The sequence below is a fragment of the Myotis davidii genome, unplaced genomic scaffold, assembly GCF_000327345.1.
Source record: "Myotis davidii unplaced genomic scaffold, ASM32734v1 scaffold1073, whole genome shotgun sequence".
In the NCBI taxonomy this organism is placed as follows: domain Eukaryota; kingdom Metazoa; phylum Chordata; class Mammalia; order Chiroptera; family Vespertilionidae; genus Myotis; species Myotis davidii.
In genome coordinates this window covers 463,120-473,954 of record NW_006285113.1, presented here as the reverse complement: position 1 = coordinate 473,954, position 10,835 = coordinate 463,120, and the positions used below count along the sequence as shown (strand labels likewise).

The 10,835-nt window shown below is 42.1% G+C and overlaps 1 protein-coding gene and 1 pseudogene across 1 annotated transcript in view; one reads left to right on the top strand and one right to left on the bottom strand.

Annotated features, from left to right (window-relative positions):
- Nucleotides 1-10,835, top strand: part of NUDT3 (nudix hydrolase 3) — an 89,215-nt gene that overhangs the window by 22,573 nt on the left and 55,807 nt on the right. The gene's annotated exons all lie outside the window — the stretch shown is intronic.
- Nucleotides 6,257-6,587, bottom strand: LOC102756253 (annotated as a pseudogene).

Below are 10,835 nucleotides of genomic sequence, written 5' to 3'. Positions count from 1 at the left end.
AACTCCTTGAAGATGCACTCCAAGACCCACATTTCTGGAACTTCCTTTGCATAGTTAAAACATAAAATACCACAACTGAAACTTAGCCACAAGATGTGTTTTTTTTTTTTAAAAAATATTATTTTTATTGATTTTTCACAGAGAGGAAGGGAGAGAGATAGAGAGTCAGAAACATCGATGAGAGAGAAACATCGATCAGCTGCCTCCTGCACACCCCCCACTGGGGATGTGCCCGCAACCCAGGTACATGCCCCTGACCGGAATCGAACCTGGGACCCTTCTGTCCGCAGGCCAACGCTCCATCCTCTGAGCCAAACCAGTTTCAGCGCCCCTAGTGGTCTTTATGCGCAGACTTGTTGTAGTTAAGCCCAGATTGTTGTAGGTAATACTGGCGGGGATTTGACCTCCAGGCCAACTGGCTGTGAGAATCAGCTGGGTCTGCAGTGAGAGAACTTCTGTCCTCTAGGGAGGTGCTAATCTAGCCTTTGCCTGAGGCTATCCGGCAAGTGCAGGGCGGGTCGCACAGGATCAACAGAGTGGGCCAGAGAGAGCAGTTATGGCGGCTCTCAGTCCTGTCCTCAGGGGCTCTGCCTCTCTGAGTCCCAGCAGCCGCTGCAAACCTCGGAGAGAAAGCTGCACTCGCTCTGACCGAATCCAGACAGTCCCGCTTCTCCCGTTTGAGTCTGGGTGCCTAAAGACTCGCCCGGCTCTGGAGCTCAGAGTCTGCGACTCCCTCCCGATTGAAAACGCCAACCGCGCCCTCAGCCACCAGCCCGCTCTGCATGCACTCCGCACCTCAGCATTTGACTTCAGCACTGCGCCTCCTCTGAGTGTCCGTATGCGTTACTCTTTCCTCCTAGTTGTAGGACTTCCACTCAGCCAGCGTTCCTGTGGTTCTGGGTGATGTCCATCCCATCTTTTAGTTTACCTTTTGAAGTGGTTGTTCGAGGCAGCAAACTCCGGCGTTAACCTATGCCGCCATGTTGGTTCTCCCAGTTACCTCTTTAAATCACAGTTTCTTCACTTATAAAATAGAAATACATCCACTAGCATCATCTAATTTCTAGGGTTATTGTGAGAATTAAGTTAGATTATATTTACATGCATAGCATGCATATATATATATATGGTACTTTAAAAAATAAAAAATATTTTGCCTGGCTGGTGTTGCTCAGTGGTTGAGTGTCGACCTATGAATCAGGAGGTCACTGTTCGATTCCCTCTCGGTTAGGGCACATGTTTGTGTTGCGGGCTTGGTCCCCAGTGCAGGGCATGCAGGAGGCAGCCGATCAATGATTCTCTCTCATCATTGATGTTTCTATCTCTCTTTCTCCTTCTCCCTTCCTCTCTGAAATCAATAAAAATATATACAAATATTTTAATACTTTAAAAAATAGACTTTATTTTGTAGAGTTGTTTTAGGTTCACAGCAAAATTGGGTGGAAAGTACAGAGAGTGCTCATATATCCTCTGCCTCCATACTGTCAACATCCTCTACCAGAGTGGGACATGTGTTAGCGTCAGTGACCCCACACTGACACATCATTACCCCCTAAAGTCCAAAGTTTACATTAGGGTTCACTCTTGCTGTTGTACACTTTATGGATTTTTAAAAAAGATTTTTAAAAATATATTTTATTGATTTCAGAGAGGGAGAGGGAGAAAGAAACATCAATAATGACAGAGAATCATTCATCGGTTGCCTCCTGCACACCCCCTACCAGGGATTGAGCCTGAAATCCTGGCATATGCCTTGACTGGGAATTGAACTTATAACCTTTTGGTGCATGGGTGATGCCCAACCAACTGAGCGACACCAGCCAGGGCGATTTTATGGATTTTGACAAATGTATAGTAACATTATCCACCATTATAGTATCATATAGAATAGTTTTACTTTCCTAAAAATCCTTTGGCTTTTGCCTGTTCATCTCTTAACCCCTGGTAACCACTGACCTTTTTACTATGTCCATAGTTTTGCCTTTTTCAGAATGTCATATAGTTGGAATCATACAGTATTTGGTCTTTTCTGTTTGGCTTCTTTCATTTAGTAATATATATTTAAGGTCCCTCCCTCTAGGTCTTTTCATGACTTGATAGTTCATTTCTTTTTCGTGCTGAATAATATTCATTGTCTGGATGTACCACAGTTTATCCATTCCCCTACTGAAGGACACTTTGATTGCTTCTAATTTTGGCAATTATGAATAGAGCTGCTATAAATGTTTACATGCAGGTTTTTGTATGGACATGTTTTCAACTCCTTTTAGTAAATACTAAGGAGCATGATTACTGGATCATATGGTCAGAATATATTAATTTTGTAAGAAACCATAGTGGTTGTATTGTTTTGCATTCCCACCAACAATCAATGAGTGTTCCTGTTGCTCACATCTACCCCAGCATTTGGTGTTGTCAAAGTTCTGGATTTTTGGCCATTCTGATAGGTGTGTACTGGCATCTCATTTTTGTTTTAAATTGCAGTTCCCTCATGACATTGAAGCTGAGCATCTTCTGTATATTTACTTTGGTGAAGTGTCTGTTCAGATCTTTTACCCATTTACTAGCCAGGCACTCATTTTCTTATTGTGACTTTTGAGTTCTTTGTAAGTCCTTTATCAGATATGTCTTAAAATTTTTTTTTTTTGGCTTGGCCAGTGTGGCTCAGTGGTTGAGCCAGAAGATCACGGTTTGATTCCTGGTCAGGGCACATGCCTGGGTTGCAAGCTTGATCCCCAGTAGGGGGCATACAGGAGGCAGCTGATCAATGATGTTTCTCTCTCATTGATGTTTCTCTCTGTCTCTTTCCTCTCTAAAAAAATCTAAAATCAATAAAAACATTAAAAAAAATATATGAACCAGATCAGATAAAATTTTAAAAAGATCAGTGGAAGAGATGTTTTAGGAAGAGCAGTAGTCCAAAATTTAGCTCTTGAAGGGTTAGCTTAAAAGAAAAAGGGAAATGTGATAGGAATAATGGTTTTTTAGTGACGGATAAAATAACACACATAAGTAGTCAAGAAATTGACTTCTAGACATTACATTTTAGCATGCATTTATAGAGCAAATTCTAATACCTAGGGAATTTGAGTGGTATAATGACAACATCTTTAAATGAAGTTTGTAAAAGATGCAGAAGTGTTCTTTATTTGGTTATTTATAACTAGAGGCCTGGTGTATGAAATTCATGCACGGGTAGGGTCCCTAGGTTTGGCCGGCGATCAGGGCCAATTGGGGCCTTCCAGCTGCCAGCCAGGGCCTCCCTTCCCTAGGTGCCGGCTGCCGTCCAGGGCCTTCCTTCGTTTCACACCACCCCCTGGTGGTCAGCGCACGTCATAGTGAGTGATAGAACTCCCGGTCTCGCAGTTGAACTCCTGAGGGGACAATTTCCATATTGGTGTCACTCCCCTACGTCCACCAGTCAATCAGATGAGTATGCAAATTAACCCAACAAAGATGGCAGTTAATTTGCATACTCAGCCACGGAGTGAAGACTGAAGACAACGTAGAAGGAAGCCAAGTGCTGCAGAAGGGAGCAAAGTACAGGTGGCAGAGACAGGAATGGAGCCAAGGTGGCGGAGGCGGGAGCGGAGCCAGGGTGCGGTGGGGGTGCGGGGGGCGGCAGACAGTGGGAGGATGCAGGAGGCAGCGGGAGGTGGGAGGGAGCCGAGGCAGTAGAGGTGGGAGCAAAGCCCTATTCTTGCAGGAATCTTACTGCAACGGGCCTCTGGTATATATACATATGTATGTATGTATGTATGTATGTGTATGTATGTATGTATGTATATACACACACACACATCTTACCTAATAATAGACAAACATGCAAATTGACTGTACTTTCACTATGCCTTAAGCCACGCCCACCAATCAGAGCAACTATATGCAAATTAACCCAACTAGATGGCAGCCAGCAGGCATGAAGCTGGAGCGAGCAGAAGGCTTGTTTGCTCCAGAGATGAAGGAAGCCAGCCTGCCGCCAGCTCTGAGCTCCACTCAAAAGCAACAAAGTTTCAATTATAGAAGGTAAATAAACCCCCGATACCTGCTTTCAGCATCCGTGGCCATGGAGATTCGATTCAGGTCAAAGGCACAGGCCCAGGTTGCGGGCTTGATCCCCAGTGGGAGGTGTGCAGGAGGCAGCTGATCAATGACTCTCTCTCATCATTGATGTTTCTCTCCCTCTCCTTTCCTCTCTGAAATGAATAAAAAAATTTTTTTAAAGTAAGGTAGAAACAGTGCATATGATGGGTTGCTATTGGGTTAACAAAGAAGAAAGAAGAGAGTAAGTATTTATACTCATGCATGCTGGAATATCTCAAGAAGTGTTCAGAAGAAGCACCTTTGGGACATCAGTGGGAGACAAGCCTGGCGCAGTGTGTACTATTGAAAAAGTAGATTCTAGACAGGGGTGGGCAAACTTTTTGACTCGAGGGCCACAATGGGTTCTTAAACTGGACCGGAGGGCCGGAACAAAAGCATGGATGGAGTGTTTGTGTGAACTAATATAAATTCAAAGTAAACATTACATAAAAGGGTACGGCCTTTTTTTTTTTAGTTTTATTCATTTCAAATGGGCCTTAGTTTGCCCACGGCTATTCTAGACACATACACCTGTGTAAATATAGAGCAATAGGGTGTTAATGCTGAAGGAATTTAGAGATTATTTGGACCAACACATTTTAAAACTGGGAAAGCTAGAGAGAGAGTTCTCCCCCTCCTCCAGCTTTTGTGGCTGATTGGTGTAAGAGGCAGAACTGGAGCCCAAGTCTCCTGGCTGCCCTTTTCTATGAAGTAGAGGGCACATAACTGCGGTTTAAACTTTGACATCTTTTTTTTAAATTTCTTTATTGGTTAAGGTATTACAAATGTGTCCTCATCCCCCCATTAATCCCCAACCCCCCCCCCACACACACACACACTCATGCTCTCATCCCCCTGTTGTCCATGTCCATTGGTTTGGCTTATATGCATGCATACAAGTCCTTTGGTTGATCTCTTCCCCTTACCCCCACCCTCCCCTAAACTTTGACATCTTGAATGAGATTGAAATGCAGTTAATGTGTTGATGCTACTTTGGGGACACAGTACCTGCCTTTTTACAGTCTATTCCTCTCATTCTAATACTGTGTGTGGGGAAATAATGTAGTTTATGAGTATCAGGAATGCTGTGCTGTAGCTCTGTTTTAATGACCTCCAGAAATGTGAGTGTTCTAAATATTTTATTCACTCCATTTGGCTTTCAGAAATTTCCTAAGGAATAATGCTTGGCATTCTTCTTGGTCAATTATAAGTCTTATATGCTTGTTCTAAAATATTCACGCTATACACAAGGTTTTAAAGTGAAGTGCCTCCTCCTCCTCAGTGCTGCCAATTTTACTGTACAGAAGAAATTATTATTTCTTATGTGAATGCTTTCAGATGGACATTATTTATTTTTAAATATATTTTTATTGATTTCAGAGAGGAAGGGAGAGAGAGAGATAGAAACATTAATGAGCTTGGCCAGTGTAGCTCAGTGGTTGAGCATCGACCTATGAACCAGGAGGTTGAGGTTTGATTCCCAATCATGGCACATGCTGGGTTTCCGTCTGGATCCCCAGTGTGGGGTGTGCAGGAGGCAGCCAATTGATGATTCTCTCTCATCATTGATGTTTTTATCTCTCTCTCACCCTTTCCCTTCCTCTCTGAAATCAATAAAAATAATATATTTTTTAAAAAAGAAACTTGTGATTCAGGCTTCTGGATCACAAGTGAGATTGCCATTTTCCTCCTCAAAACCAGTGGGATTCCCAGTTGCCATAACTCTTTGGTACGCTCACCATATGAACTTTTTTTTTTCAATCCTCACCTGAGGATATTTTTTCCATTGATTTTTAGAGAGAGTGGAAGGAGGGTATCTGCCCCAACTGAGGCCAGGGATCAAACCTGCAACCGAGGTAATCGCCCTTGAATGGGGATTGAACCTGTAACCCTTTGGTCTGCAGGCTGATGCTCTAATCACTGAACAACCAGCCAGGGTGCCATATGGACTCTTTTTTTTTAAGTAATAAATGCAGTTTTAATTGATCTATAGATGAAAACTACTCCACCAGGTGAGTAACTGTTTCCGCTCCTTAATGTTAGAGCCGTATCCTGAACAGTATTCAGGAAAAAGGTTAATTTCATTATTTCACTTCATCTGTGGTATTAGAAAAACAAGGCATGATTATCAGTTAAGATGACATGTGTGGCTGGCAGCCAAACCCATATTTTTCTATATTCCATATTTTTTCTTTGTTCTTCTGCTTGGTTGATGTACACTTTCATGGCGTCTTCCTTGGACGTCTCTTTCAGCTCATTCCAGGCATCCCACTTGGCCTTGCCTTTGAGGCCCAGCACCGCAGGCCGCTCTGTATTTGTCACCCGCAGTTGCTTGTTTGTAGCGGTGGTAGATGAATACATCTCACCGTCTGCTGGCTGAGTCTTGAGGTGCTTAACACCCTCAGCAGCTTTGTCGAGCTCAGCCTGAGACATGCTGGTGGGGTAGGTGCAAGGACTGCAGGAGCTGGCGAAGGCGGCGAGGAGCTGGGAGAAGTAGCGCGAGACGCGTCTCCATGTGGACTTTGTGTGCTGATCTCAATCTAATGTATCAGCCTCCTCTGGTGCCTCTTCCTCCTCTCCGTCACGCACCCCACACCATAGCAAACTACTTGAGTTTCTCAGCATCTCCTGGCTACCGTTTCTGCATCTCTTTACTATTGCAGTGGCCTTTGTCCTTTTTTTCTGGACTCAGTAAATTCCTCCTCTCGGCCCAGCTAAAATGTTACCTCTTGAAAAGTGTTCTGGGACCCTCTCAGTATCTGCTTTCCTCCACATTAGTTCTTATCAACATGATGTTGTGGCTTCTCAGGCCCTTCCTTAGATCAAGGGCTAGAAAACTTTCCCTATAAAGGACCAGAGTAGACCTTTTTGCTTTGTGGGCCGCATGATCTCTGCCGCAACTGCTCAGCTTTGCCAAGGTAGCTTGAAAGCAGCCACACACTGTAGTATGTGAATGAGTTTAGTCATGTTTCAATAAACCTTACTTATGGGCACTGACATTTGAATTTCATATAAATTCACATGTCAAAGTATTCTTTTCCTTTTTCTTTTTTTTTTACTTTTTTCAACCTCTTGAAAGACTATTCTTGGGTCATGGGCCATACAAAAACAGGTGGTAAGCTAGATTTGGTCTGTGGACCACAGTTTCCAGTCCTTGCATTAGACAGTGGGCTGTTCAAGGGCAAACTTTATATATTTTTGTACATCTCTGCCCCCCACACTCACCTCCATGCCTTTGTTCATTTCTCAGCAAATAATGACTGGACAGCAGTTGTTTATGGAATAAATGCTCAAGTAAGGAATTACCTAAAATATGGTAGTTTCTAAACAAATGTGAAAAATAATAGAGCTTCATATTGAGAATTAGTAATCTTTTTTTGTTTGTCTTGTTAATCCTCACCCGAGGATATATTTCCATTAATTTTTTTTTTTTAGAGTGAGAGAGTGGAAGTGAGGGGGAGAGACAGAGAGAAACATTGATGTGATAGAGACACATCAATTGGTTGCCTCCCGTGCCCCAACTGGTGCTGGGGATTGAGCCCGCAATTGAGGTATGTGCTCTTGAGTGGAATTGAACCTGGGACCCTTCAGTCTGCGGGCCGATGCTCTATTCGTTGAGCCAAACCGACTAAGGCTAGTAGTCATTTTAAAAATACATATATTTTTATTGATTTCAGAGAGGAATGGAGGCGGCGGGGAGAGAGAGAAAAATCAATGATGAGAGAGAGTCATTGATTGCCCGCCTCCTGCACACACCTTACTGGGGACCAAGCCCACAAACCAGGCATGTGCCCTGACTGGGAACCATGACCTCCTGGTTCATAGGTCCATGCTCAACCACGAAGCCACACCAGCCAGGCTGGTAGTCATTTATATATATATGTTAACAAACATTCTCAGAAAAGAGTGTAAAAAGGTTGCATAATACAGAGGAGTACCCCTCTATGTATATGACAACTCTGCCAAGAAAGATCTAGTAAATAAGCAAATACTCTGCACATGGGAGAGGACATTGAAAAGTGCTCCAAATCCTTGATTTGAATCAAAGATTATCAGCGGTTCTCAACCTGTGGGTCGCGACCCCTTCGGCGGCCAAACGACCCTTTCACAGGGGTCGCCTAAGACCATCCTGCATATCAGATATTTACATTACGATTCATAACAGTAACAACATTACAGTTATGAAGTAGAAACGAAAATAATTTTATGGTTGGGTCACAACATGAGGAACTGTATTTGAAGGGCCAGAAGGTTGAGAACCACTGGATTAGATGAAAATGCCTCTCCACCTGGAGTGAAGAAAACAGTGTCGTGGCTTTTACCCAATGGCAGTTATGTTTTCAGAGGGTGTTTCATGTGGGTTTAGCTACGTCATGGACCCAGTCAGGCATGTAGTCCGTGGTTTGAACCCTTTCTGTGCCCTTAGCCACATCACCAAATCGTCTAAGGCTCACTTTCCTCATTTCTATAATGGTGAGAATTATACCTGGCTTGCATGGTTGTTTGAAAAGTAGAGAGTGCAGTAAAAATAGAATATGTAAAAAGCCAGCACATGGCTTAAAGTGGGCACTGAATAAATACTCCTGCGGCTGTAATTATCCCTGTATTTCCCCTTGGTATTAGTCTGTTTTCTTTCTGTATTTACAAGAGTTGTGGGAGGGGGTTAAGGTTTATAAGAACACATTCGATGTTCCAGTAAGTTATTGTCAAAGAGTATACTTTCAATCTTTGTTTTTATTTTTATATAACCTGCAAATATGGTCAAGTTTACTGGTTTCTTTAGTCTTCTTTTTAGAAATAAAAAAGTCATTGAATACCAAGCCATATAAAGTGTGCTTATTTTAATATTTAGACATTTATTTGAAAAGACAGAGCAGGACACTCTGATTAGGAAGTCTAGTACTATACTCCATACCCTTGGACTCATACTGAAGAACGATATCTGTGTATAATAGTTTGTGTGTGTTATACCTTTTCATATTGCTCTTAAAATCCAAAGTAAAAATTATTAGAATATCTATTCACAGCACAGATACAGTGTTTCTTTGGACTAGGCAGGGAATTTCCTTTTTTGTTAAATAAACAACCTGGTTAAAGTGAAGGGCTGTTTATGAGGAGTTTTGTAAACTGTTTGTGTCTGCTTGTTCCTCCTTGTAGCAGTATTTGAGCTCCTGTGTAGAAAAAAAAGTAGCTAAGGGGTAAAATGGCTTTAAAAGTCTAGGAACTGAAACTACTAATGCTTGGCCCTGTGATAATTCACTGGTTTAATTTGAAAGGTTATTTCACCTCCTACTCAGCTTTACTCTTCTTTTAAACATAGGGTCATTATGCATAAGAACTGTGGCAGCTGTCTGTAAAAAAAGAGAAACTCTTATTTATCTGGAATCCAAGCAAGTACCGATAACTATTCACTATTATGTTGGTCTTATTTTTAAGAAGGGACACACAAATTACTAGAAAGAGCTTGTATGTAGAAGCAGTCTGCAGCGCATATCACAGATTTGATAGGGTGCAGCCCTGTGCCATCTGGGATAGCAGAAGGGCTCTCTGGCAGTAATGGCAGGCCTGAGGGGCTGTCAACTGGGACATTACATTGCTGGAAATGAGATCATGCTAAGTGCATTACTGCATGCAATTTTCTGGGAATCTAAGCTATATTACCATAAATAATCTAATTTTTAAGGAAAATATTTCCAGAACTTCAATAACCTGGGATACCTGGAATAGATCTACCACTACTATACTCTTGGTGGTGGGAATGGAAACTTGCATGACACCCAGGGTAGGTAGAGGGAGCGGAAATAGCTCTTCTAGTTAGAGCTCTGCAAATGCGCGTATTCCCCCTGGTTCGTCTCATTTTGGCTGGAAGAGTCTAAGACTGTTGTTTTCCAAATCTCAGTCTCCTTCCCTCATCTTAGCTCCAGTCCACATTTATGGTTGTTACTACAAGTATTCGTTAGACATCTCATTGAACTATCAAATTTCTGTGTTCAGAGAACAGCCAGAACATGGGGGAACTCTAGGAAGAAAGACTATATATTATTATAGAAAATCAATGAAGGATTAACCCCCTTTTCTACTTTTTCTTCTGGAATCTTTTTTTTAAGGGTATTATTTTATTGGTTGATTGATTGATTACTGATTTTTAATTTTTTTTTAGGGAGAGAGAAAAAGAAACATTGATATGAGAGAGAGATATCAACTGGTTGCCTCCTGTACACGCTCTGACCAGGCATCAAACCGGTAACCTTTTGGTGTACGGGATAACGCTCCAACCAACTGAGCCACCCTGCCAGGTCTCTTCTGGAATCTTCCTTGCAGATTAGATAGATATGGCTTTAACTGCCATTGTCTAGAGTTGTCTTTGGAGGACTTTTAAAATAAAAACTTATTTTTTTAATATATTTTATTGAGTTTTTACAGAGAGGAATGGAGAGAGATAGAGAGTTAGAAACATCGATGAGAGAGAAACATCGACCAGCTGCCTCCTGCACACTCCCCACTGGGGACGTGCCCGCAACCAAGGCACATGCCCTTGACCGGAATCGAACCCGGGACCCTTCAGTCCACAGGCCGACGCTCTATCCACTGAGCCAAACCGGTCCCGGCAAAATAAAAACTTTTTAACTTGAATTAACAAACAATTACATTTGGGCTTATTTTTCTTTCGACAAGGAATTTTTTTTATTTGTTTGTTTATTTATTTATTTATTTATTTTTGACATTCTTAGTGACTTTTATTTTTATTTATT